General features: G+C 43.7%; 1 long non-coding RNA gene across 1 annotated transcript in view; it reads right to left on the bottom strand.

The window, feature by feature from the left end:
• The window catches only part of LOC121004449, a 43,697-nt gene extending 24,609 nt beyond the window's left edge, over window positions 1-19,088 (bottom strand). The window contains exon 1 of the long non-coding RNA XR_005779714.1: window positions 19,009-19,088. This is a non-coding gene — a long non-coding RNA (uncharacterized LOC121004449). The remainder of the gene's footprint in view (window positions 1-19,008) is intronic.
• Window positions 19,089-24,649: the final 5,561 nt, after the last annotated feature.

Genomic DNA, 24,649 nt, shown 5'->3' with positions numbered 1-24,649 from the left:
TGACGGCCGTCAAGCATGTAACCTGTGGCATCCATGTGGATTTGGTGTTACCGCCACGGATTGCATGCAGGCCTGCCTCTTCTTCTCCTCCTCCTACTCCATCGTCCGTCTCCTCCTCGGCTGACTCCTCCTTTTCCACTGCTACCGCCTCTTCCGCTGCACCCAGCAAGCACCCCAGAACCTATTCGACATGCCAGGTGAGACGTTGCCATGCGGTGCTGTGGCTGTTGTGCCTGGAAGCCAAGAGCCACACCCGTCCTGCACTGCTTTCAGCTCTGCGGTCACAGGCCGATTGTAAGATAGAGAAACAGCCACTGATTCTTGAATGCTGTTTCTGAAACTGTCATTTGGCATTTTGGGCACTAAAGGCCACTGTTTTGCAGCTATAGCCAGCACACTCTGGGATTTGAATATGCAAAACAGATGATGACTCATGCTGATGACTGATGCTGCTGTGTGTTCCAGAGAGAGAGAAAATGGTGACCTGAGCAGACATGTTTGTGCAGAGGCTGAAGACAGGATCCAGTGCCATCCTCAGGTCTGTGAGACTTGGAGCGGTCAAAGTCACTGTCAGAAGTGACTGATGCCTGTCAGCAATGCAGATGTTGTCAAGGAAGAAAGGATCGGTTCCCGGAAGGTCAATTGGACTGTGGAACGTGGTTACAGACCCTGTGAGGCCTCATGGTGGATGGAAGGACTTGCGAGTTGGTGTAAGTCGCCATCGGATAAGGACCAGGCCAGGGTCAGCGATCCAGAAGGCTTCCCAGAGAGAGAGAGGACCGGGTTCCGGAAAGCTGGAAGAGCCGTAAAAAGGTTGGAGTTTACCATAAGAGGTGGTGTTGCTCAGCTTGGAGAAGAAACAGTCCGTCATTTTGTGAACTGCATGAGAGAACCGTGTGGATCCGGATTCTGTTTGCAGGAATGAGTATCGGCGTCAGGAAGCTGATCGGAACAGAGGGTCATTGTACAGGTTCTGCAGGGTCACATGTTGTGGCAGGGACTTGCTGTCGGTTTGGATCAACCAGTGAATACAAGACATACCCAGGTCAGTGACTCAGCGGCACGGTTATTGACTTGTAGGCTCTGCCGTGTGCGCCATCGGTCAGGTACGTTACCCTGCGGCACAGTATCAACTTGTGGGCTCTGCTGTGTACGCCGCCTTGGGTACGGTTGTTCAGTTGCTTTGAGCCTGGGGTACAGGTGATCTGGACACTCCATTGTTCCTATATACTACAAGGCTACTCCAGCGTCTAGGCTTGGAGTATTCAGGGCACGTGAACAGTGTAGTTTGGGGGCGAGAGAATGGAATGTGACATTGTGTTGTTCATTGTATTTCAAAAGATGTATTTTCCCTTATGGTGTTCGGATGTGGTGTTTTATTCAATAAATCATAACAAATGTCCCTAGGACTACCTTACACCTATTGTCCTACACCTCCTAAATCCTAAAACTTAACCTTTAATGGTATAACTTATAATATCTAACTTATAATATCTGACTATAGTGATAAAATTATCAGTAGTCTCAACCACTCATATATTGTATGCGTTTGCTAGTGCTAGCCTCCTACCTAGGATGGCCTTTCTAGGATAAAACATTGTTGCTTAACTGGCTGCGCGCTGCCAGTATAGGTCCAAGCACAATGTAACAATCATTCCTATGTATGTTGGCTGAATAGCTCTACTGAATTAAAACTTGAGATTCACGCTGCCCCCCGACATGTTTTGCCGTGTTCCGGCGTCTTCAGGGGTTAGGGCAGAGTGTGAGCGTGTCTAAACTCGGCTGGATTATATCACTTCTGTTTGTGATGTCATTAATTAAAGGCCGGCCTGTGGGAGTACTTTCATCCACATACCGAATGTTGATAGGTTGCGTCCCAGCCAGTATTTCCGCCCACATTCGCTTTGCTTTCCGATTGGTGCGCGCCGCATTTTGTTATCAAGCTGCGCTGCGCATGTCTTGTAGACTTAGATATTTCTTACCATGGTCCATCTCACTGCGCATGTCAGCTGACTTAGTCTCCAACGCCTCCACCATCAGATACTAAGTATGCGCGTGTGCTGATACTTCGTTTCTGGACGCTCGTCCAATGACTCAAGCCGTCCCACCGCACATGTCAGAGGACTTGGTTTGCGGCGCTCACCTCATCGGATCCTGCATTGCGCGTGCATGAGTACTTAGCTGCCTGCATGGATTATCAGCGATGGAGCGCATGTCACCGGACTTGATCTGCCCTGTGTTCGGAGTCCATATTTGCGCATGTCCAGGTACTTAGTGGTGGGTTATCAGCACCGGGACGTGTGTCAATAGCCATAGTCGCCTTGTTCTAGACTCTCTCCATAGATTAACTTCACGTCCAGCATGTATAGGGCTAAGGTTCCCAGTGTAGTCCTTCATGATGAATATATCTAGTTATAACCTGGATTCAAAGTAGTGGTTCTAAATCTTCTAGCTCATATTTGCTAGTGCACCTTGGGGCCTTCGTCCCATAGTATATTTTATGGTGGGGATGATGCTGTGTATTTAGCACTTCCCTGATGTCATTATTATTAACCCCATTCCATACTTTTCGCCACTGCATGCATCTTCAGGTCTACACTGTGTCTTCTGCCTGTCTGTTTAGATTCTTTTTATTATTATCTTATCTTTCATAATAGACCTACCTGGTTTGGAGTGTAGATATCAATTTATTAATATCTATTATGTATTAGACCACCGGCCTTGTATTCTGTGGGGCCTTCCCTCCCATTGTAAAGTTAATGGAATTGTTACAGCCTATCTGTTGTTATTAGATTATGACTATATTCTCTTTGGTCCTATGCTTTTTACCCCTCTATATGTCACTAATGGGTCCCTCATGCAGACTCGTTTCCCCACACGTGATGCCTATAGTATGCGTCCTGGCTGTTCCACACTTCACAGGACCTTCTTCTTCTTCGGGTGGGATGATTGTATTCTCACTACTGCCATTATTGCTTGTCATATCTCATTCTCTTTTATTTGATCATTGCCGAGTAAACTTCTCAGTTTTTAAAAATAGCTTATTTCTCATGCTTGATAATGACTTATAATTTCTCTTATTCTCCTAGGAGGGGGTCCAAACTACAGGAAGGGCGAATATGTGAACCCTTCATTAAGACCTCTCGGGGATAAGCTGTTAAGCAGGTAAATCCATTTTGTCTCCCCCTGTTGAAGTTTCCTATCTATGTCTCCTTTACGTGGACCTGATTTCACCTTGCGAGGGTCCTATCTTGGTGGCGCTACATCGACGACATATTCATGATCTGGACTAGTACAGTTGATGAGTTAGAGGATTTCCACTCACACCTGAATGCAGGTGTACCAGGATTACAGTTCACGGTCACGTCCTCTAGAAGTGAACTTCATTTCTTGGACGTACAGGTATTCGTGGTAGAGGGTCAAATTAGAACGGACCTATATCAGAAGCTCACAGATAGAAACACTCTTCTCACACATGACAGTTACCACCCGCGGCGAATGTTGGACTCCCTACCTTGGAGCCAGATATTAAGTGTCAGAAGGATTGTATCTGATGACCCTAATTTTACACAAAGGGTGGATGCCATGTGTGAGCGTTTTATTGAGCGTGGTTATCCCAGGACCCTTCTAAGTAGAACAAAGAATAGGGTGGCTTTTATTGACAGAGAGTCTGCACTCCACAAGCCAGCAAAAGCTAGATCCGTGGCTAGAGTTCCCTTTGTATCTATCTTTGGTCGGGACAGTGGAGACATTGCCCACATCCTTAGGAAGGAGTGGCACATATTACAAAGAGGTCTGCCGGATATTGAAGAGTTCAAGTCCCCACCTATGATGGCCTATAAGAGAAACCCTAGCCTACGTGACAGGCTAGTAAAAACTGATGTCGGCGGTCCAGGCTTGGGTACACAAAGGCTTCTGGCCCCACGCAAAAATGGCACGTTTCCATGTTTGTCTTGCTGTAATTGTGCAATATCCTGAAAGGGGACCACTTTTTTCATCCCTATAATGGGAAAAAGTATAAGATCAATGGCTACTATACATGCAGATCACGTGATGTTGTGTATGTCATACAATGCTCCTGTAGTCTCATCTATGTAGGTGAGACTACTATGGAAATCCGTGAACGGATTAATAAACAAAAGCACAATTCGCAAGGCAAACATGGATAAACCTGTAGCCAAACATTTCTTGGAGGCGGGACACTGTCAATCAACTGCGCTTTAGGGTGATTGACAGTGTGGGCACCCTACGTAGGGGTGGAGATAAGGATGCTGTGCTTAGAAAGAAAGAACTAAAATGGATATATACGCTGAGGCCCTTACAGCCCTTTGGACTCAATTTGGAGTTCAATGTGGCAGGGATCAGCTAGATTTTCATCCGCTATATGTATACTTTTACATGTTTTTATGTTGGAGGTCTCTGTCTGTATAATGTATTAATGTGGTACTGCCTTGTTATAGCAACACAGTGCGGCTCATAATAAGATACACACTGACAGCGGTCATGTGACGAAGCTTCTCCGGTCACGTGACTTGCACGCCGGCTATGACGCCGCCGGTGCGGGCGCATCTGATTAGTTGTTGACGCCGCTAGTCTAATCTCGCGCGATGTTGCTATACCTTGCACAGTCGCGGACAAATCACGTGCGCGGACATGCGCAGTCATTGCAGCGGGACGCTGAGTGTCGCACTACTTGCGATTATGGAATATTTTATACAGGTGAGATAGATAGGCGTATGCATATTAATTAGATATTGCTGTGAGACTTTATTGTTATTGGTTACAATTTGATCTGTGTTTGCCGATCTATTTGCTCATTGGGCTACCAATATTGTGGGTGTGCATAGCTTTTACTATTTATATGTGAGCACTAACATTTGTAATATATGCTTGACAAAGACTAGATATAGCCGAAACATTGCTATTTTGTACACTGTACTTTGGAGTTTTGAACAATAAAGAAGTTATTGGTTGGATATGATGCTGTGGCCTTCGATTTCTACTGCCTATCTTTGGACCGCCTTGGATCTGGGGTCTCCTGCCCAGCTGTTGCATTTATACAACCACAGCTCTGCAAAGCCGAGTGAAGTGCTGCTCCTACCTCCTTTTTTCCTTGCTGATTTCACCTTTGTCACTCCCCAAAACTTGAAGTCTGTACTTTTTCCTCTATGGTTATCTCTCATGTGTCTGGCTAGGCTGGCATCTTCCCCCGTATTTATGCTGCTCAGGTGTCTAGAAATCCTTCTTCTTAGCTCCTGGGTGGTCTTCCCCACGTACAGTTTGGGGCAGTCACATCTGATGACATACACAACCCCTTTTGTTTTACAATTAATATAATCCCTTATTTCATAATACCTCCCATCCACTGGATTCTCAAATGTTTTCGTAGTTTTCATCCGACCACAGAATATGCAGTTCCCACATGGAGATGAACCTTTGTGGTTCAGCCAGGTCATTTTTGTTATTTTGTTAGGTTGATAATGGCTGTGGACTAACATTTCTCTTAGATTCCTTCCTCTTCTATAGGTTATCGCCGGATAACTGGGTATTACTTTCTGTATATCGGCGTCAGCTTTTAATATGTGCCAGTGTCGTCTCAGAATTTGTTTTATGATATTGTGTTCAGTATCATAGGTGCCAATACAACGTATAATTTTTTTCACCTCCTTTCTGAGTTCTGCCCACTAGCAATTCCTGCCTTCCTATCTTTCTTGCTTTGTTATATGCTTTATGTAGGCATTTCTTAGAGTACCCTCTATTGTAAAATCGTGAATAGAGTGTGTTACATTCTTTTTGGAATGCCTCCTCTGTGGAGCAATTCCGCCTGGCTCTTAAATATTGCCCCACAGGGATTTCCTTTTTCAGGGATTCAGGATGGTAGTTTTGCCAGTGTAGCAGATTGTTGGTAGATGTTGGTTTGCTATATATTTCTGTTTGGATACTGCCGTCAGGTTGCAATATTAGTTTGAGATCCAGGAAATTAATAGTGCTCTTGTGTATTTCAGCTGTAAATTTCATTCCAATCTGGTTGTCGTTCAATTGACAAACAAATTAATCAAATTGTGCTTCAGTGTCATCCCAAAAAATCAAGATGTCGTCTATGTAACGACCCCAAAATAAAATGTGCTGTGTATACCTATCGTAAGTGTCTGTGAAAACAATACGATCTTCCCACCACCCTAAAAACAGATTAGCAAAACTTGGTGCACAGATCGTGCCCATAGCGGTGCCAGTTGTCTGTAAATAATATTTCCCATTAAACATAAAATAATTGTGCTCCAACAAAAATTTCAAACGTGCAATAACAAAACAATTGTGCTCGTGGTATTGGATCCCTTTCGTGCTCAAATAATACTCCACTGCCTGTATTCCCAAATGATGCTGGATACTCGTGTACAAAGCCTCCACGTCAAGGCTTGCTATGAAGGTTTGTGGATTTACTTGGATCTCTTGCAACCTGGCGACAGTGTCTTTTGTATCTCTGAGATAGGATGGTAGTGTTTTAACAAATGGGGAGATGACCTGTTCCACATATTCACTGATGCCTTCACAGAGGCTCTGGTTGCCTGAAACAATAGGTCTACCTGGAATCGGTTCTCTTTGCTTGTGAATTTTGGGGATGGCGTAGAATGTAGCTATAGTGGGTCGCAGTCTAAACATCACATTGTACTCTTCCTTTGTAATTAGATTTCTCTCTTTTGCATTTTTTAGCAATTGTTTAAGTTCCAAGACGTATTTCTCGGTGGGGTCAGTGCTTAGCTCCTTATACGTACTGTTCTCATTCAGGAGAGACATAATCATCTGTTCATAATATTTTCTTTCCAATAGCACGATATTTCACCCTTTGTCCGAAGGTTTTATGACTAAATTCTCGTTTTCTATTAGATCTCTCATTGCTCCCTGTTCTTCTATAGTCAAGTTACTATGCATGTTTTGTTTTGGGGCTTTGATTTTCTGCAAGTCCCTAGTTACCACATCCACAAAGGTTTGTATATTTGCATATTTCCCAAAGGGGGGAGTGAATTTTGACTTAGGGGTCAATGTGTAGCATGGGGGGCTGGGGTCTATTATTTCACCTTCTCCTTCCCTCAATAGCAGTTCGAGTGTATGAACTGCTTCTCTCTCCCGTTTCTGTATGCTTTCAATTTCATGTTCCCTAGAATTGAATTCTTCATATAATGCTAGTTTACGGGCAAACAGATTTATATCCTTTACCCACAGGAAGCAATTGAAATGAGGTGCCGGAGTGAATGATAGGCCTTTTTGAGGCTTATACACTCACCTAAAGAATTATTAGGAACACTATACTAATACGGTGTTGGACCCCCTTTTGCCTTCAGAACAGCCTTAATTCTACGTGGCATTGATTCAACAAGGTGCTGATAGCATTCTTTAGAAATGTTGGCCCATATTGATAGGATACCATCTTGCAGTTGATGGAGATTTGAGGGATGCACATCCAGGGCATGGAGCTCCTGTTCAACCACATCCCAAAGATGCTCTATTGGGTTGAGATCTGGTGACTGTGGGGGCCATTTTAGTACAGTGAACTCATTGTCATATTCAAGAAACCAATTTGAAATGATTCGAGCTTTGTGACATGGTGCATTATCCTGCTGGAAGTAGCCATCAGAGGATGGATACATGTTCTCATTCTGTTTACGCCAAATTCGGACTCTACCATTTGAATGTCTCAACAGAAATCGAGACTCATCAGACCAGGCAACATTTATCCAGTCTTCAACAGTCCAATTTTGGTGAGCTCGTGCAAATTGTAGCCTCTTTTTCCTATTTGTAGTGGAGATGAGTGGTACCCGGTGGGGTCTTCTGCTGTTGTAGCCCATCCGCCTCAAGGTTGTGCATGTTGTGGCTTCACAACTGCTTTGCTGCATACCTCGGTTGTAACGAGTGGTTATTTCAGTCAACGTTGCTCCTCTATCAGCTTGAATCAGTCGGCCCATTCTCCTCTGACCTCTAGCATCCACAAGGCATTTTTGCCCACAGGACTGCCGCATACTGGATGTTTTTCCCTTTTCACACCATTCTTTGTAAACCCTAGAAATGGTTGTGCATGAAAATCCCAGTAACTGAGCAGATTGTGAAATACTCAGACCGGCCCGTCTGGCACCAACAACCATGCCACGCTCAAAATTGCTTAAATCACCTTTATTTCACATTCTGACATTCAGTTTGGAGTTCAGGAGATTGTCTTGACCAGGACCACACCCCTAAATGCATTGAAGCAACTGCCATGTGATTGGTTGACTAGATAATTGTATTAATGAGAAATAGAACAGGTGTTCCTAATAATTCTTTAGGTGAGTGTATGCTCGGGTTTCAGTTCTATCTCAGTTTTATTGATAATCTGCATTGTTCGCTCAGTGATTATATCTTGTACTGTATTCATAGCAGTGTGGCCGTCTTTTAACTGGCTTGTATTTAAATTCAGATCTTTTGATTGTAGCCCCATTTCTGCCTGTCTCTCAGCTGTATACTCATTCCTAAAAAACTCTCTGGTGTTACATTTTGAGGTAAAAATGGAGAGAAATAGACCAGGCACTCTATATATGTTGTCAAGGATGAGATTTTTATTTGATACACATAAAATCAATTATTAAAGCAGCATAAACTATTAAACAACAATATTAAAATATAAAATCATATATCATGAAATGTAGCAGCAATGGTATCAAAAGACTAGCAACACTATCCAATGTAGCAACAGTGTAGAATAATCGCGGCAATTAGTAACAATGGTAGAAGTTCAAACAGCAATCCAGCAATAGCGCTAATTAGTCCAACAACAAAAAACGCGAACTGAATGTGCGTTTATACATCCATTTGAATGGTAATAGCAACTGATAGCAGCAGAAAGTCGCAGGAGACTTTATGGGTGATTCCGAATCCAAAGGATTTTAAATGTGCGTAATTCCGCTTTCAGTTCTTTATGTCAGTATAGACAGATGGATTTCCAGTCTTTTCAATATGACCGGGAGACCAGCAGGTAAATACAGTGAGCATTCGTGGTGGCGTCCCACCTATTTGTAGTTGCTAGTACACTGTTACCTTAGTCTGGTCGTTTTGCTTCTCTGGACGCCGACTTGATGGTCTGGCGGGTATCAGCTGACTGTGTCTTGTATCATCAGCGAGTTGTACGCTCCGTGGGACCATGCGTCATCAGAGTTGTTTTATAGTTCCGAAATTTAATTCAAGTCCAGGGGAGACTCTTTGCCAGCATGCCGGTGCAAGGTATAGCCCATACGCGTTTCGGGGGTGTGCCCCTTCATCAGTGGTAACCTTGCAGTATTTCCCCTCCTTCTTTTATATTAGGATGAGTGTCAAAAACCGGACCGGAATCACAATACTCCATGGGTAAATATAAAACCCGGATTTGTTAAGGTGCGATTTTCTATGCGTTTCCCAAGCGGTTTATATTATCAGAATGCGTTTTCTATATAAAAGCTGCTTAAATACAATAAAAAACACAATGTATATTTAAAAATATAAAATATATTGAATACCGCTAAAATAGATATTAAAAACATCAATTTATGCAGTAAAAGTGTATACAATTACACTAGAATATCCATTTCATCTTTAATGAAACCAGAAATGGCACAGCTATCACTCAGTCACAGTTGTAAATGTAGAATCCAAATATTTCATGATGCGACTTATGTGAATTTGCTATACAATTTAATATTATATTTTAACTTTTTTATGTATATATATACACTGCTCAAAAAAATAAAGGGAACACAAAAATAACACATCCTAGATCTGAGTTAATTAAATATTCTTCTGAAATACTTTGTTCTTTACATAGTTGAATGTGCTGACAACAAAATCACACAAAAATTAAAAAATGGAAATCAAATTTTTCAACCCATGGAGGTCTGGATTTGGAGTCACACTCAAAAAGTGGAAAAACACACTACAGGCTGATCCAACTTTGATGTAATGTCCTTAAAACAAGTCAAAATGAGGCTCAGTAGTGTGTGTGGCCTCCACGTGCCTGTATGACCTCCCTACAACGCCTGTGCATGCTCCTGATGAGGTGGCGGACGGTCTCCTGAGGGAGCTACTCACAGACCTGGACTAAAGCATCTGCCAACTCCTGGACAGTCTGTGGTGCAACGTGACGTTGGTGGATAGAGCGAGACATGATGTCCCAGATGTGCTCAATTGGATTCAGGTCTGGGGAACGGGCGGGCCAGTCCATAGCATCAATGCCTTCGTCTTGCAGGAACTGCTGACACACTCCAGCGACATAAGGTCTAGCATTGTCTTGCATTAGGAGGAACCCAGGGCCAACCGCACCAGCATATGGTCTCACAAGGGGTCTGAGGATCTTATCTCGGTACCTAATGGCAGTCAGGCTACCTCTGGCGAGCACATGGAGGGCTGTGCGGCCCTCCAAAGAAATGCCACCCCACACCATTACTGACCCAATGCCAAACCAGTCATGCTGGAGGATGTTGCAGGCAGCAGAACGTTCTCCACAGCGTCTCCAGACTCTGTCACGTCTGTCACATGTGCTCAGTGTGAACCTGCTTTCATCTGTGAAGAGCACAGGGCGCCAGTGGCGAATTTGCCAATCTTGGTGTTCTCTGGCAAATGCCAAACGTCCTGCACGGTGTTGGGCTGTAAGCACAACCCCCACCTGTGGATGTCGGGCCCTCATATCACCCTCATGGAGTCTGTTTCTGACCGTTTGAGCAGACCCATGCACATTTGTGGCCTGCTGGAGGTCATTTTGCAGGGCTCTGGCAGTGCTCCTCCTGTTCCTCCTTGCACAAAGGCGGAGGTAGCGGTCCTGCTGCTGGGTTGTTGCCCTCCTACGGCGTATGTTGGCCACATGTCAATAGCAAGAGTGTCATCTATCTTCTAACATGCCCCTGCAAAAAACAATATGTTGGCCGCACGAAGAGACTCTTAAAGAAAAGGGTCTCTGAACATGTGGCCAACATACGCCGGGGCTATGAGAACCATACCGTATCAAAGCACTTTAAAACATATCACAACAAAGATCCTCCTGGCTTGATATATACAGCCCTAGCCAAAGTAGAACCAGACTGGAGAGGAGGTGATCTGGTAAAAAAGATGTCCAGATTAGAATCAAAATTGATATTTGATTTCGGCTCACTGGCACCAAATGGGTTAAATGCAGATTGGGAACTATTTGGGTTTCTGTGAGTCTCCCACTTCCCGGTACGGTTAGGTTATAATATCACCTCCCCCCCCCCTCCCTCCCCGTACTATTGGGGTCTACAAAGTACATTCATTACAGAACACATTTGTCCCCATATTTAGAGGCCAAACTGAGGAATCATTGCCCTATATGTAGAGATGATATTGTTCACATTTCTGACTTTTTGACTTATTTGGCATTTATTCTATGTATCTGCATCACTTCTATTCATATCGAATCCACATTGAATCTAGAGTGTAGTTTAATGTGAATGGAGGCAATAATATATATATATATACATAAAAAAATTAAAATATAATATAAAATTGTATAGCAAATTCACATAAGTCGCATCATGAAATATTTGGATTCTACATTTACAACTGTGACTGAGTTATAGCTGTGCCATTTCTGGTTTCATTAAAGATGAAATGGATATTCTAGTGTAATTGTATACACTTTTACTGCATAAATTGATGTTTTTAATATCTATTTTAGCGGTATTCAATATATTTTATATTTTTAAATATACATTGTGTTTTTTATTGTATTTAAGCAGCTTTTATATAGAAAACGCATTCTGATAATATAAACTGCTTGGGAAACGCATAGAAAATCGCACCTTAACAAATCCGGGTTTTATATTTACCCATGGAGTATTGTGATTCCGGTCCGGTTTTTGACACTCATCCTAATATAAAAGAAGGAGGGGAAATACTGCAGGGTTACCACTAATGAAGGGGCACACCCCCGAAACGCGTATGGGCTATACCTTGCACCGGCATGCTGGCAAAGAGTCTTCCCTGGACTTGAATTAAATTTCGGAACTATAAAACAACTCTGATGACACATGGTCCCATGGAGCGTACAACTCGCTGATGATACAAGACACAGTCAGCTGATACCCGCCAGACCATCAAGTCGGCGTCCAGAGAAGCGAAACGACCAGACTAAGGTAACAGTGTACTAGCAACTACAAATAGGTGGGACGCCACCACGAATGCTCACTGAATTTATCTGCTGGTCTCCCGGTCATATTGAAAAGACTGGAAATCCATCTGTCTATACTGACATAAAGAACTAAAAGCGGAATTACGCACATTTAAAATCCTTTGGATTCGGAATCACCCATAAAGTCTCCTGCGACTTTCTGCTGCTATCAGTTGCTATTACCATTCAAATGGATGTATAAACGCACATTCAGTTTGCGGTTTTTTGGTTGGACTAATTAGCGCTATCGCTGGATTGCTGTTTGAACTTCTACCATTGTTACTAATTGCCGCGATTATTCTACACTGTTGCTACATTGGATACTGTTGCTAGTCTTTTGATACCATTGCTGCTACATTTCATGATATATGATTTTATATTTAAATATTGTTGTTTAATAGTTTATGCTGCTTTAATAATTGATTTTATGTGTATCAAATAAAAATCTCATCCTTGACAACATATATAGAGTGCCGGGTCTATTTCTCTCCATTTTTATCCATTTATCTGTGGCTGGGTGGGCCACTTAGACCAAGAGCACCTGATCCACATTGTCTAGCTGAAGTGATCCACAGATATTTTTTCCTGTGTTACATTTTGAGGTAGTTGAGTTGTATTTGTTGATGTAGACAAGGAGGATAATTGTGGAAACTGTGATTAGTGTACTGGCATAGTTGGTACCAGTTCGTGATTTGTGACACATGTTGGATTCGCAATGAGATTCTGATTAGTATTAGAGGGGGGATTTTTTGGAGGATTTTTCATCTGTGAGTAGGGCAGTCTGTTTTTTGCTCTCCTGTTTGTATTTCCTTTAGCTTGTGTAGAGCTACTTTCCACCTCAGAGGCTTCTGACTCTGATATGTCTGTATACTCCCTCCAATTTTCCCTTGCCTTGTATGGGAACCGTCCTCCTTGTCTCTTTGAATATATGTTGCCAGTATCGAAATCTTTTTTGTCTCTATTATATTTCCTATGTTTACGTTCTTTGATTTCTCCCTGGAGGCTCTCAACGTTTTTTTGCAATCTCTGTTCGTACTCAACAAACTCAGTTTTGGTTTTAAATATTTGGATCTCCTGAATTTCTTTCTGCAATTGCGATGTTATTTTTGCCAGTGATTTTTGTTCGTAATCTAGGAGATACGCTTGCATGCGTAAGGAGTTTTCTGTTAATAAGGTTTCCCACCCCTTTATAAATTCACTATCCTCCTGATGGGAATTGGGAGTTATATTAATTCGCATTCCTCTATATACAATTTTTTGTTGGATGTATGTATTCAAGCTGGCCGTTTCCCAAACTGCACGAATATATCGCTTATATGTTTTATTGATTTCTTTAACCACCTCAGCTCCCCTACCTTAAACACCCTTAATGACCAGGCCACTTTTTACACTTCTGCACTACACTACTTTCACCGTTTATTGCTCGGTCATGCAACTTACCACCCAAATGAATTTTACCTCCTTTTCTTCTCACTAATAAAGCTTTCATTTGGTGGTATTTCATTGCTGCTAACATTTTAACTTTTTTTATTATTAATCGAAGTTTAACGATTTTTTTGCAAAAAAATGACATTTTTTCACTTTCAGTTGTAAAATTTTGCTAAAAAAACGACATCCATATATAAATTTTTCTCAAAATGTATTGTTCTACATGTCTTTGTTAAAAAAAAGATGTTTGGGTAAAAAAAAAAATGGTTTGGGTAAAAGTTATAGCGTTTACCAACTATGGTACAAAAATGTGAATTTCCGCTTTTTGAAGCAGCTCTGACTTTCTGAGCACCTGTCATGTTTCCTGAGGTTCTACAATGGTCAGACAGTACAAACACCACACAAATGACCCCATTTCGGAAAGTAGACACCCTAAGGTATTCGCTGATGGGCATAGTGAGTTCATAGAACTTTTTATTTTTTGTCACAAGTTAGCGGAAAATGATGATTTTTTTAATTTATTTATTTTTTCTTACAAAGTCTCATATTCCACTAACTTGTGACAAAAAATAGAAACTTCCATGAACTCACTATGCCCATCACAAAATACCTTGGGGTGTCTTCTTTCCAAAATGGGGTCACTTGTGGGGTAGTTATACTGCCCTGGCATTTTAGGGGCCCAAATGTGTGCGAAGTAGTTTGAAATCAAAATCTGTAAAAAATGGGCGGTGAAATCCGAAAGGTGCTCTTTGGAATGTGGGCCCCTTTGCCCACCTAGGCTGCAAAAAAGTGTCACACATCTGGTATTGCCGTACTCAGGAGAAGTTGGGGAATGTGTTTTGGGGTGTCATTTTACATATACCCATGCTGGGTGAGAGAAATATCTTGGCAAAAGACAACTTTTCCCATTTTTTTATACAAAGTTGGCATTTGACCAAGATATTTATCTCACCCAGCATGGGTATATGTAAAATGACACCCCAAAACATATTCCCCAACTTCTCCTGAGTACGGAAATACCAGATGTGTGACACTTTTTTGCAGCCTAGGTGGGCAAAGGGGCCCACATTCCAAAGAGCACCTTTAGGATTTCACAGGTCATTTTTTACACATTTTGATTTCAAACTACTTACCACACATTTGGGCCCTTAGAATGCCAGGGCAGTATAACTACCCCACAAGTGACCCCATTTTGGAAAGAAGACATCCCAAGGTATTTCGTGATGGGAATAGTGAGTTCATGGAAGTTTTTATTTTTGTCACAAGTTAGTGGAATATGAGACTTTGTAAGAAAAAATTAATAAAAATCATCATTTTACGCTAACTTGTGACAAAAAATAATAAATTCTAGGAACTCGCCATGCCCCTCACGGAATACCTTGGGGTGTCTTCTTTCCAAAATTGGGTCACTTGTGGGGTAGTTATACTGCCCTGGCATTCTAGGGGCCCTAATGTGTGGTGAGTTGTTTGAAATCAAAATGTGTAAAAAATGACCTGTGAAATCCTAAAGGTGCTCTTTGGAATATGGGCCCCTTTGCCCACCTAGGCTGCAAAAAAGTGTCACACATCTGGTATTGCCGTACTCAGGAGAAGTTGGGGAATGTGTTTTGGGGTGTCATTTTACATATACCCATGCTGGGTGAGATAAATATCTTGGTCAAATGCAGACTTTGTATAAAAAAATGGGAAAAGTTGTCTTTTGCCAAGATATTTCTCTCACCCAGCATGGGTATATGTAAAATGACAAAATGAGGTGGTGTTGTCGCTAAAGTGCTGGAAACGCAGGATGGTCTCAAAACGTGTCCTGGACATAGCAGCAGAGAACATGGGCATGTGATGAATTGGGTTCGTGGACCAATATGACCGCAATTCATGCTTTTTGGTTAGACCCATGTTCAGGAGAAGGCCCAGAAAAATTTTCATTTCGGAAACTTGGACTGGTTTCCACCGGAAAGGCTGGGCATAAAAGCTTCCCGGGTTGGCGGCTATAAATTGAGTGGCATACCGATTTGTTTCTGCCACGACTAAGTCCAAGAGCTCCGCAGTCAAGAACAGCTCAAAAAATCCCAGTGCCGAACCGATCTGAGCTGTCTCAACCCGAACTCCAGACTGGGCGGTGAAAGGGGGAACTACAGGTGCGGCTGAAGTTGGGGACTACCAATCAGGGTTTGCCAGCACCTCAGGGACTCTAGGGGCTCTACGGGCCTGTCTTTGCGGTGGCTGCGACGGGGTAACTATTGCACGTGCCACCGTACCAGCTTCAACTGCCCTTCTGGTGCTCGCCACTTCACCATGTTGTACGGCAGTGCTGGTACTAGGTCCAGGATGGGCTGCGCTGCTGGTGTATGCCTCACCACGTAATCCGACAGCGCCAGCCCCACTCTGCTGCCCTTGAAACGGATCCTGCACAACCTGTGGTCTAGCGACACGGGGGCGGGTACGCCTGGTGCTATCAGGGACCTCAACCTCCTCGTCCGAACTTTGGGTCAGACTGCCACTGCTTTCTACAGGTTCATATTCTGACCCGCTAGATTCGTCAGATGAGGGTACCCATTCCTCATCCGACTGGGTCAGAATCCTGTAGGCCTCTTCAGAAGAATACCCCCTGTTTGACTTTTGGACTACTAAATTTAGGGGTATTCCCTGAGACTACCCAAGAAAAAAAGCAAGCCTGTCTTACAAATGGGAGGCTAGCGAAGTACCGGAGGCCGCTGCGATTGATCAAAAATATCAAAACTGATTTTTTTATCGCCGCAGCGCTTGTAAAGTGATTGTGCAGTGATCAAAAAATAATAATTTTTTTGGCACTGCAGTGGGGCGGGCGTGGGTGAACGCACGTGTGGGCGACCGATCAGGCCTGATCGGGCAAACACTGCGTTTTGGGTGGAGGGCGAGCTAAGGTGACACTTATACAATTATAGATCTGACTGTGATCAGTTTTGATCACTTACAGATACTATAAAAGTACAAATGCTGATTAGCGATACGCTAATCAGCGAATAAGTGACTGCGGTGCGGTGGGCTGGGCGTTAACTGACGCTAACTACCTAACCAAGGGACCTAAACTATCCTAAAACTATTAGTCAATACCAGTGAAAAAAAAAAAGTGACAGTTTACACTGATCACTTTTTTCCCTTTCACTAGGTGATTGACAGGGGGCGATCAAGGGGTTAATTGGGGTGATGGAGGGTGATCTGGGGGCTAAGTGTGGTGTTGGTGGGTACTCACAGTGATGTCTGCTCCTCTGCTGGAACCAACCGACCAAAAGGACCAGCAGAGGAGCAGAGAAGCCATTTAACACCTTATATTTATAAATATAATTTAGATGGCTTCTGATTCAATTTTTTAAAAATCAGCAACCTGCCACCGATGATCATTGGCTGGCAGGTTGCTGACAAAATACTCCTCAAACTTTTGCCGGCCCGCGATGCGCATGCGCGGGCCGGCTCTGACCGAAATCTCGCGTCTCGCGAGAGGACGCGTATATGCGTCCAGGAGGAATGAATCGACCGCCTGCAGGACGCGTCGCTGCGTTCGGCGGTCCGGAGGCGGTTAAACGCCTGAGCTACATCAAGACAGTCTATTGGTAGACTTTCGGTAGAAAATACTCTCCCAGCCTCAGCCAGAAACATTTGCGTTGTTGTTTGGTTAGAGAGGAATCCTGCCATCATAGATAGCCCATACAATTCTAAATTGTTCCTATACTACTTCTCCTCCTGTAGTTATTTCCCCCAGGTAATAGGGAAAGATGACGGGAGGTTTATCCCTCTTGTTGAACTTCAAAAGCTGTATTTTCCCTTATGGTGTTCGGATGTGGTGTTTTATTCAATAAATCATAACAAATGTCCCTAGGACTACCTTACACCTATTGTCCTACACCTCCTAAATCCTAAAACTTAACCTTTAATGGTATAACTTATAATATCTAACTTATAATATCTGAATATAGTGTTTAAAATTATCAGTAGTCTCAACCACTCATATATTGTATGCGTTTGCTAGTGCTAGCCTCCTACCTAGGATGGCCTATCTAGGATGAAACATTGTTGCTTAACTGGCTGCGCGCTGCCAGTATAGGTGCAAGCACAATGTAACAATCATTCCTGTGTATGTTGGCTGAATAGCTCTACTGAATTAAAACTTGAGTTTCACGCTGCCCCCCGACATGTTTCGCCGTGTTCCAGCGTCTTCAGAGGTTAATGGGAAATATTATTTACAGACAACTGGCACCGCTATGGGCACGATCTGTGCACCAAGTTTTGCTAATCTGTTTTGAGGGTGGTGGGAAGATCGTATTGTTTTCACAGAAACTTATGATAGGTATACACAGCACATTTTATTTTGGGGTCGTTACATAGACGACATCTTGATTTTTTGGGATGACACTGAAGCCCAATTTCATGAATTTGTTTGTCAATTGAACGACAACCAGATTGGAATGAAATTTACAGCTGAAATACACAAGAGCACTATTAATTTCCTGGATCTCAAACTAATATTGCAACCTGACAGCAGTATCCAAACAGAAATATATTGCAAACCAACATCTACAAACAATCTGCTACACTGGCAAAGCTACCATCCTGAATCCCTGAAAAAGAGAATCCCTGTGGGGCAATATTTAAGAGCCAGGCGGAATTGCTCCACAGAGGAGGCATTCCAAAAAGAATGTAACACACTCTATTCATGATTTTACAATAGAGGGTACTCTAAGAAATGCCTACATAAAGCATATAACAAAGCAAGAAAGATAGGAAGGCAGGAATTGCTAGTGGGCAGAACTCAGAAAGGAGGTGAAAAAATCATACGTTGTATTGGCACCTATGATACTGAACACAATGTCATAAAACAAATTCTGAGACGACACTGGCACATATTAAAAGCTGACGCTGATATACAGAAATGAATACCCAGTTATCCGGCGATAACCTATAGAAGAGGAAGGAATCTAAGAGAAATGTTAGTCCACAGCCATTATCAACCTAACAAAATAACGAAAACGACCTGGCTGAACCACAAAGGTTCATCTCCATGTGGGAACTGCATATTCTGTGGTCGGATGAAAACTACGAAAACATTTGAGAATCCAGTGGATGGGAGGAATTATGAAATAAGGGATTATATTAATTGTAAAACAAAAGGGGTTGTGTATGTCATCAGATATGACTGTCCCAAACTGTACGTGGGGAAGACCACCCAGGAGCTAAGAAGAAGGATTTCTAGACACCTGAGCAGCATCAATACGGGGGAAGATACCAGCCTAGCCAGACACATGAGAGATAACCATGGAGGAAAAAGTACAGACTTCAAGTTTTGGGGAGTGACAAAGGTGAAATCAGGTCCACGTAAAGGAGACATAAATAGGAAACTTCAACAGGAGGAGACAAAATGGATTTACCTGCTTAACAGCTTATCCCCGAGAGGTCTTAATAAAGGGTTCACATATTCGTCCTTCCTGTAGTTTGGACCCCCTCCTAGGAGAATAAGAAAAAATATAAGACATTATCAAGCATGAGAAATAAGCTATTTTTAAAAACTGAGAAGTTTACTCGGCAATGATCAAATAAAAGAGAATGAAATATGACAAGCAATAATGGCAGTAGTGAGAATACAATCATCCCACCCGAAGAAGAAGAAGGTCCTGTGAAGTGTGGAACAGCCAGGACGCATACTATAGGCATTACATGTGGGGAAACGAGTCTGCATGAGGGACCCATTAGTGACATAGTGAATATAGAGGGGTAAAAAGCATAGGACCAAAGAGAATATAGTCATAATTTAATAACAACAGATAGGCTGTAACAATTCCATTAACTTCACAATGGGAGGGAAGGCCCCACAGAATACAAGGCCGGTGGTCTAATACATAATAGATATTAATAAGTTGATATCTACACTCCAAACCAGGTAGGTCTATTATGAAAGATAAGATAATAATAAAAAGAATCTAAACAGACAGGCAGAAGACACAGTGTAGACCTGAAGATGCATGCAGTGGCGAAAAGTATGGAATGGGGTTAATAATAATGACATCAGGAAAGTTCTAAATACACAGCATCATCCCCACCATAAAATATACTATGGCACTAAGGCCCCAAGGTACACTAGCATATATGAGCTAGAAGATATAGAACCACTACTTTGAATCCAGGTTCTAACTAGATATATTCATCATGAAGGACTACACTGGGAACCTTAGCCCTATACATGCTGGACGTGAAGTTAACCTATGGAGAGAGTCTAGAACAAGGCGACTATGGCTATTGACACACGTCCCGGTGCTGATAACCCACAACTAAGTACCTGGACATGCGCAAATATGGACTCCGATCACAGGGCAGATCAAGTCCGGTGACATGCGCCCCAGCGCTGATAATCCATGCAGGTAGCTAAGTACTCACGCACGCGCAATGCAGGATCCGATGAGGTGAGCGCCGCAAACCAAGTCCTCTGACATGCGCGGTGGCACGGCTTGAGTCCAGAAACTAAGTATCAGCACACACGCATATGTAGTATCCGATGGTGGAGGCGTTGGAGACTAAGTCAGCTGACATGCGCAGTGAGATGGACCATGGTAGGAAATATCTAAGTCTACAAGATATGCGCAGCGCAGCTTGATGACAAAATGCGGCGCGCACCAATCGGAAAGCAAAGCGAATGTGGGCGGAAATACTAGCTGGGACGCAACCTATCAACATTCGGTATGTGGATAAAAGTACTCCCACAGGCCGGCCTTTAATTAATGACATCACAAACAGAAGTGATATAATCCAGCCGAGTTTAGACACGCTCACACTCTGCCCTAACCCCTGAAGATGCCGGAACACGGCGAAACATGTCGGGTGGGCAGCGTGAATCTCAAGTTTTAATTCAGTAGAGCTATTCAGCCAACATACATAGGAATGATTGTTACATTGTGCTTGCACCTATACTGGCAGCGCACAGCCAGTTAAGCAACAATGTTTCATCCTAGATAGGCCATCCTAGGTGGGAGGCTAGCACTAGCAAACGCATACAATATATGAGTGGTTGAGACTACTGATAATTTTAAACACTATAGTCAGATATTATAAGTTAGATATTATAAGTTATACCATTAAAGGTTAAGTTTTAGGATTTAGGAGGTGTAGGACAATAGGTGTAAGGTAGTCCTAGGGACATTTGTTATGGTTCATTGTATTTGATACTGTATGTGATATACTGTGTTTGTAATTACTGTTAATTCCACTGTTCAGTAAAGTTACTGTTTTTGCATCAAGAGCTGGTGTCCGTGTCGCTTTCCTTATTCCATGACTTCGCTGTATCCTGGGGATCCCTCCCCAGTTCACGGTCTTACACGATCAGTGGCTATCCCCGCTCAATTTGACAGTTGGTAAAGTGGTGTGCGACAATGGTGCCAATCTGCTGAGCACACTGAAACAGGGCAAAACGACACACGTGCCGTGCATGGCACACGTCCTGAACTTAGTCGTGCAGCGATTCATTGCCAAATACCCCGGGGGCCATGGACGTCTTGCGGCAGACCAGGAAAATCTCTGGCAATTTTAGAAGAGCTTACATGCCCATGGCTCGCCTTGCTGACGTTCAGGGGCGACACCACTTGCCCGTCAGACGTCTGATTTGTGACAGCCCGACGCGCTGGAACTCCACCTTGTATATGCTTGATAGGCTGCTCCAGCAGAAACATGCCGTTAACGACTACCTGTACGAACTCTGTGGCAGGACAGGTTCTGGGGAGCTTCGTTTCTTTTCACCACGCCAGTGGCTGCTCATGCACGACGCATGCAGACTTCTGCAGCCATTTGATGAATCACCAAACTGGTCAGTCGCAGACAGGGCACAATCAGTGACATCGTACCTTACACCTTCTTTCTGGAGCGTGCATTGCGTCGTGTCATTGATTAAGCTGACGAGGAGCAGGAGCTGGAAGATGAGGAAGTCGCAATGCTGAATGAATTCCCAGGGGGCTGTAACGGGGTGCCGAAGGTGCACTCGGTCTCCCATCAGCCGCAGACCTGCTGCTTAGCTTCAGGAGCGAGGATCTGTGTTTGACCCCTTTGCTAGCTGGGAGGCTCCCTGCTCCTAGGTCTGCCTTGAGCGCCGAGCTGATCACTCGGTGCTCGACTGGTCGGTCTGACGGTCATGTGACGCTGGCCACGTCACATGACCCTCACTCCCCACTATAAATACAGGCAGCCTGCTGGCCAAAGGTTGCCTGTTAATTTAGGTTCCTGTCGTTTGTTGGATACCTGTGTACTTACCTGATCCTGTTCCCTGACGATCCTTTGCCTGCTCCTCCTGTACTGCGCTTCCACCTGACTATTCTTTGCGGACTCCTTTGGTACTTCTCGACTCTCCTGGTATTTATGATGACGGCTTCTCCTGACCATTCTTTGCTTATCCCTCTGTACTCCGTTGTCCTCTTGGTTTTGACCCGGTCCGTTCACTATCCGTTATTTGTCTTGTCTGTCCTTCCCGCACGTATCCTAAGTTAGGGACTGCCGTCCACTTGTCCCCTGTCATCAGGACTCGTGAGGCAAGTAGGCAGGGCCAGGGGTGAGGGTGGAGCGCAGTGGTCACTATCCTCCCCCCTGTGTGTGTACATGACCGTTACAGATTAACAGGCCCAATAACCACTGTATAATGAATCCTCTGGTGACCCTGACTGACCATGTCTGTAATCTGACGCAGATGGTGCAGGAGCTAGGGGAAAAACTCAGTTCTTTTGAGTTAGGGCAAGGTTCTTCCACTCCTCAGGCCTCCAGTTCGCATTTTGAGCCCCAGATTAAGCTCCCAGAACCCTTTTCTGGAGACTGGAAGAAGTTTCTCTCTTTTAAGGAGAGTTGCAGACTTTACTTCCGTTTGCGCACCGTGTCCTCTGGCCCCGAGAGTCAATGCGTGGGCATTATCATTTCCCGACTACAGGGTGATCCCCAGGACTGGGCGTTCTCTTTACCTGCTGGCGCCAGTTGTTTAACTTCTGTGGAGGGGTTCTTTCAGGCCCTGGGTACCCTCTATGATGAACCAGACAGGGCTCTGGTAGCTGAGACGGCTCTAAAGGCACTGGTTCAGGGCAATCTACCTGCGGAGGATTATTGCACCCAATTCAGATGGTGGTGTGTCCCCTCAGGATGGAACGAACCAGCCCTGAAGAGTCAGTTCAGGTCAGGTCTGTCTGATAATTTAAAGGATCTTCTGGTCAGTTATCAACTTCCAGAGACCTTAGAGGAGATGATGACCCTTGTTGTCCGACTTGACCGACGGATTAGAGAGAGACGACAAGAACGACAGTTCTCTTCCCAGATGGTGGTCCAGACAGAGGCCTATCCCAGAGACAACGCTGAGGGCTCCACTGAGGAACCCATGCAGGTTGGCATGACCCGAGGGAATCTTTGCCGCAGACGTGGAGAATGCTTTTACTGTGCAGATCCTGACCATTGGATCAACCAGTGTCCTAAGAAGGTCCTCTCTGTCAAGTCTCCTAAGGCAAGGCAACCTAAAGACCAGGTACACCCTGATTTTTCTAAATGTAAGCTTTTGGTACCCATTACGATTTCTCTGGGGGTAAATAAATGGCCGGGTAAGGCCTTTATTGATTCTGGCTCAGCGGCCAGCTTTATTGACTCTGAGTACGCTGTAAGATTAAGTATTCCAATGTTTGCTTTACCAACCTCTATCCATGTCATGGCTATTGATGCTACTCCTCTTATTGGTGGTACAGTGAGCTCATGTAACTCAGAGATTTCTCTAACCGTGGGTGTGTGCCACTCAGAGAGATGCTCCCTTTTAGTCCTGGAGAACCTACTGGTTGAGGTGGTACTAGGATTGCCTTGGCTCTGACTACATAACTCCACTATAAATTAGTCCAAGGGGGAGTTGGTGAGATGGGGGCCTTAGTGTGACTCGTGCTTGTCCGTGGTACAGGCTGGGGTCTCAGTAAAGTCTGATACTTTACCCACTGTTGTTATGGAATATTCTGATGTATTCTCATCACCAACCCCGGAGGTTCTACCCCCCTATAGACCTTATGATTGTACTATAGATCTAGTAGAGGGAGCCAAGTTTCCTAAGGGGCGAATTTATAATCTTTCTAAGCCCGAACGCAAGACCATGGAAGATTATATTAAGGAGAGCCTTGGTAAAGGGCATATTAGACCTTCTGTCTCTCCTATGGGGGCGGGGGTTTTCTTCGTTAAGAAAAAAGATGGTGGTCTTAGGCCATGTATCGATTACCGGAGATTAAATAAAATCACTGTCCAGAATAGATACTCCCTCCCATTGATTCCGGATTTATTTAACCAGGTTCTGGGGGCAACCTGGTTTTCCAAGATTGACATGAAAGGGGCATACAATCTAATCCGAATCAAGGAGGGAGACGAATGGAAGACGGCGTTCAATACTCCGGCAGGACACTTTGAATATCAGGTGATGCATTTTGGACTCAGCAATGCCCCAGCTGTATTTCAAAACTTTATGAATGACATTCTTAGGGAGTTCTTAGGTAAATTTGTTATTGTCTATCTTGACGACATTTTGATATTCTCTCCTGACTTCGAATCCCATGTGTCTCATGTTAAACAAGTATTAGAGGTGTTGAGGGAGAATCAGCTATCCGCTAAGCAAGAGAAATATGTCTTTGGTGTACAGGAGATTCTGTTTCTAGGGCATGTTCTGACTCCTCACGCCTTCAAGATGGATCCTGGTAAGGTACTAGCAATTAAGGAATGGGTAAGACCTTCATCCTTAAAGGCCTTAATACGGTTCTTAGGTTTTGCCAATTACTATCGTAAATTTATTATGAATTTTTCTGTAATTGCTAAACCGTTGACCGACCTTACTAAGAAAGGGGCGGATTTGGAGAATTGGTTTACTGAGGCCATTTCTTCATTTGAAAAATTAAAAAAGGCATTCAGTAGCGCTCCCATTCTGATCCAGCCTGATCAGCAGAGACCTTTTATTGTGGAGGTGGATGCGTCCGAGGCCGGCGCAGGAGCAGTCCTTTCATAAGGTCCTGCTAGCCTCACCAACCTGAGACCGTG

Source organism: Bufo bufo, chromosome 6 (genome assembly GCF_905171765.1).
Source record: "Bufo bufo chromosome 6, aBufBuf1.1, whole genome shotgun sequence".
In the NCBI taxonomy this organism is placed as follows: domain Eukaryota; kingdom Metazoa; phylum Chordata; class Amphibia; order Anura; family Bufonidae; genus Bufo; species Bufo bufo.
Note: the sequence above shows the minus strand (reverse complement) of the source record. Positions and strands in the feature narration are given on the sequence as shown.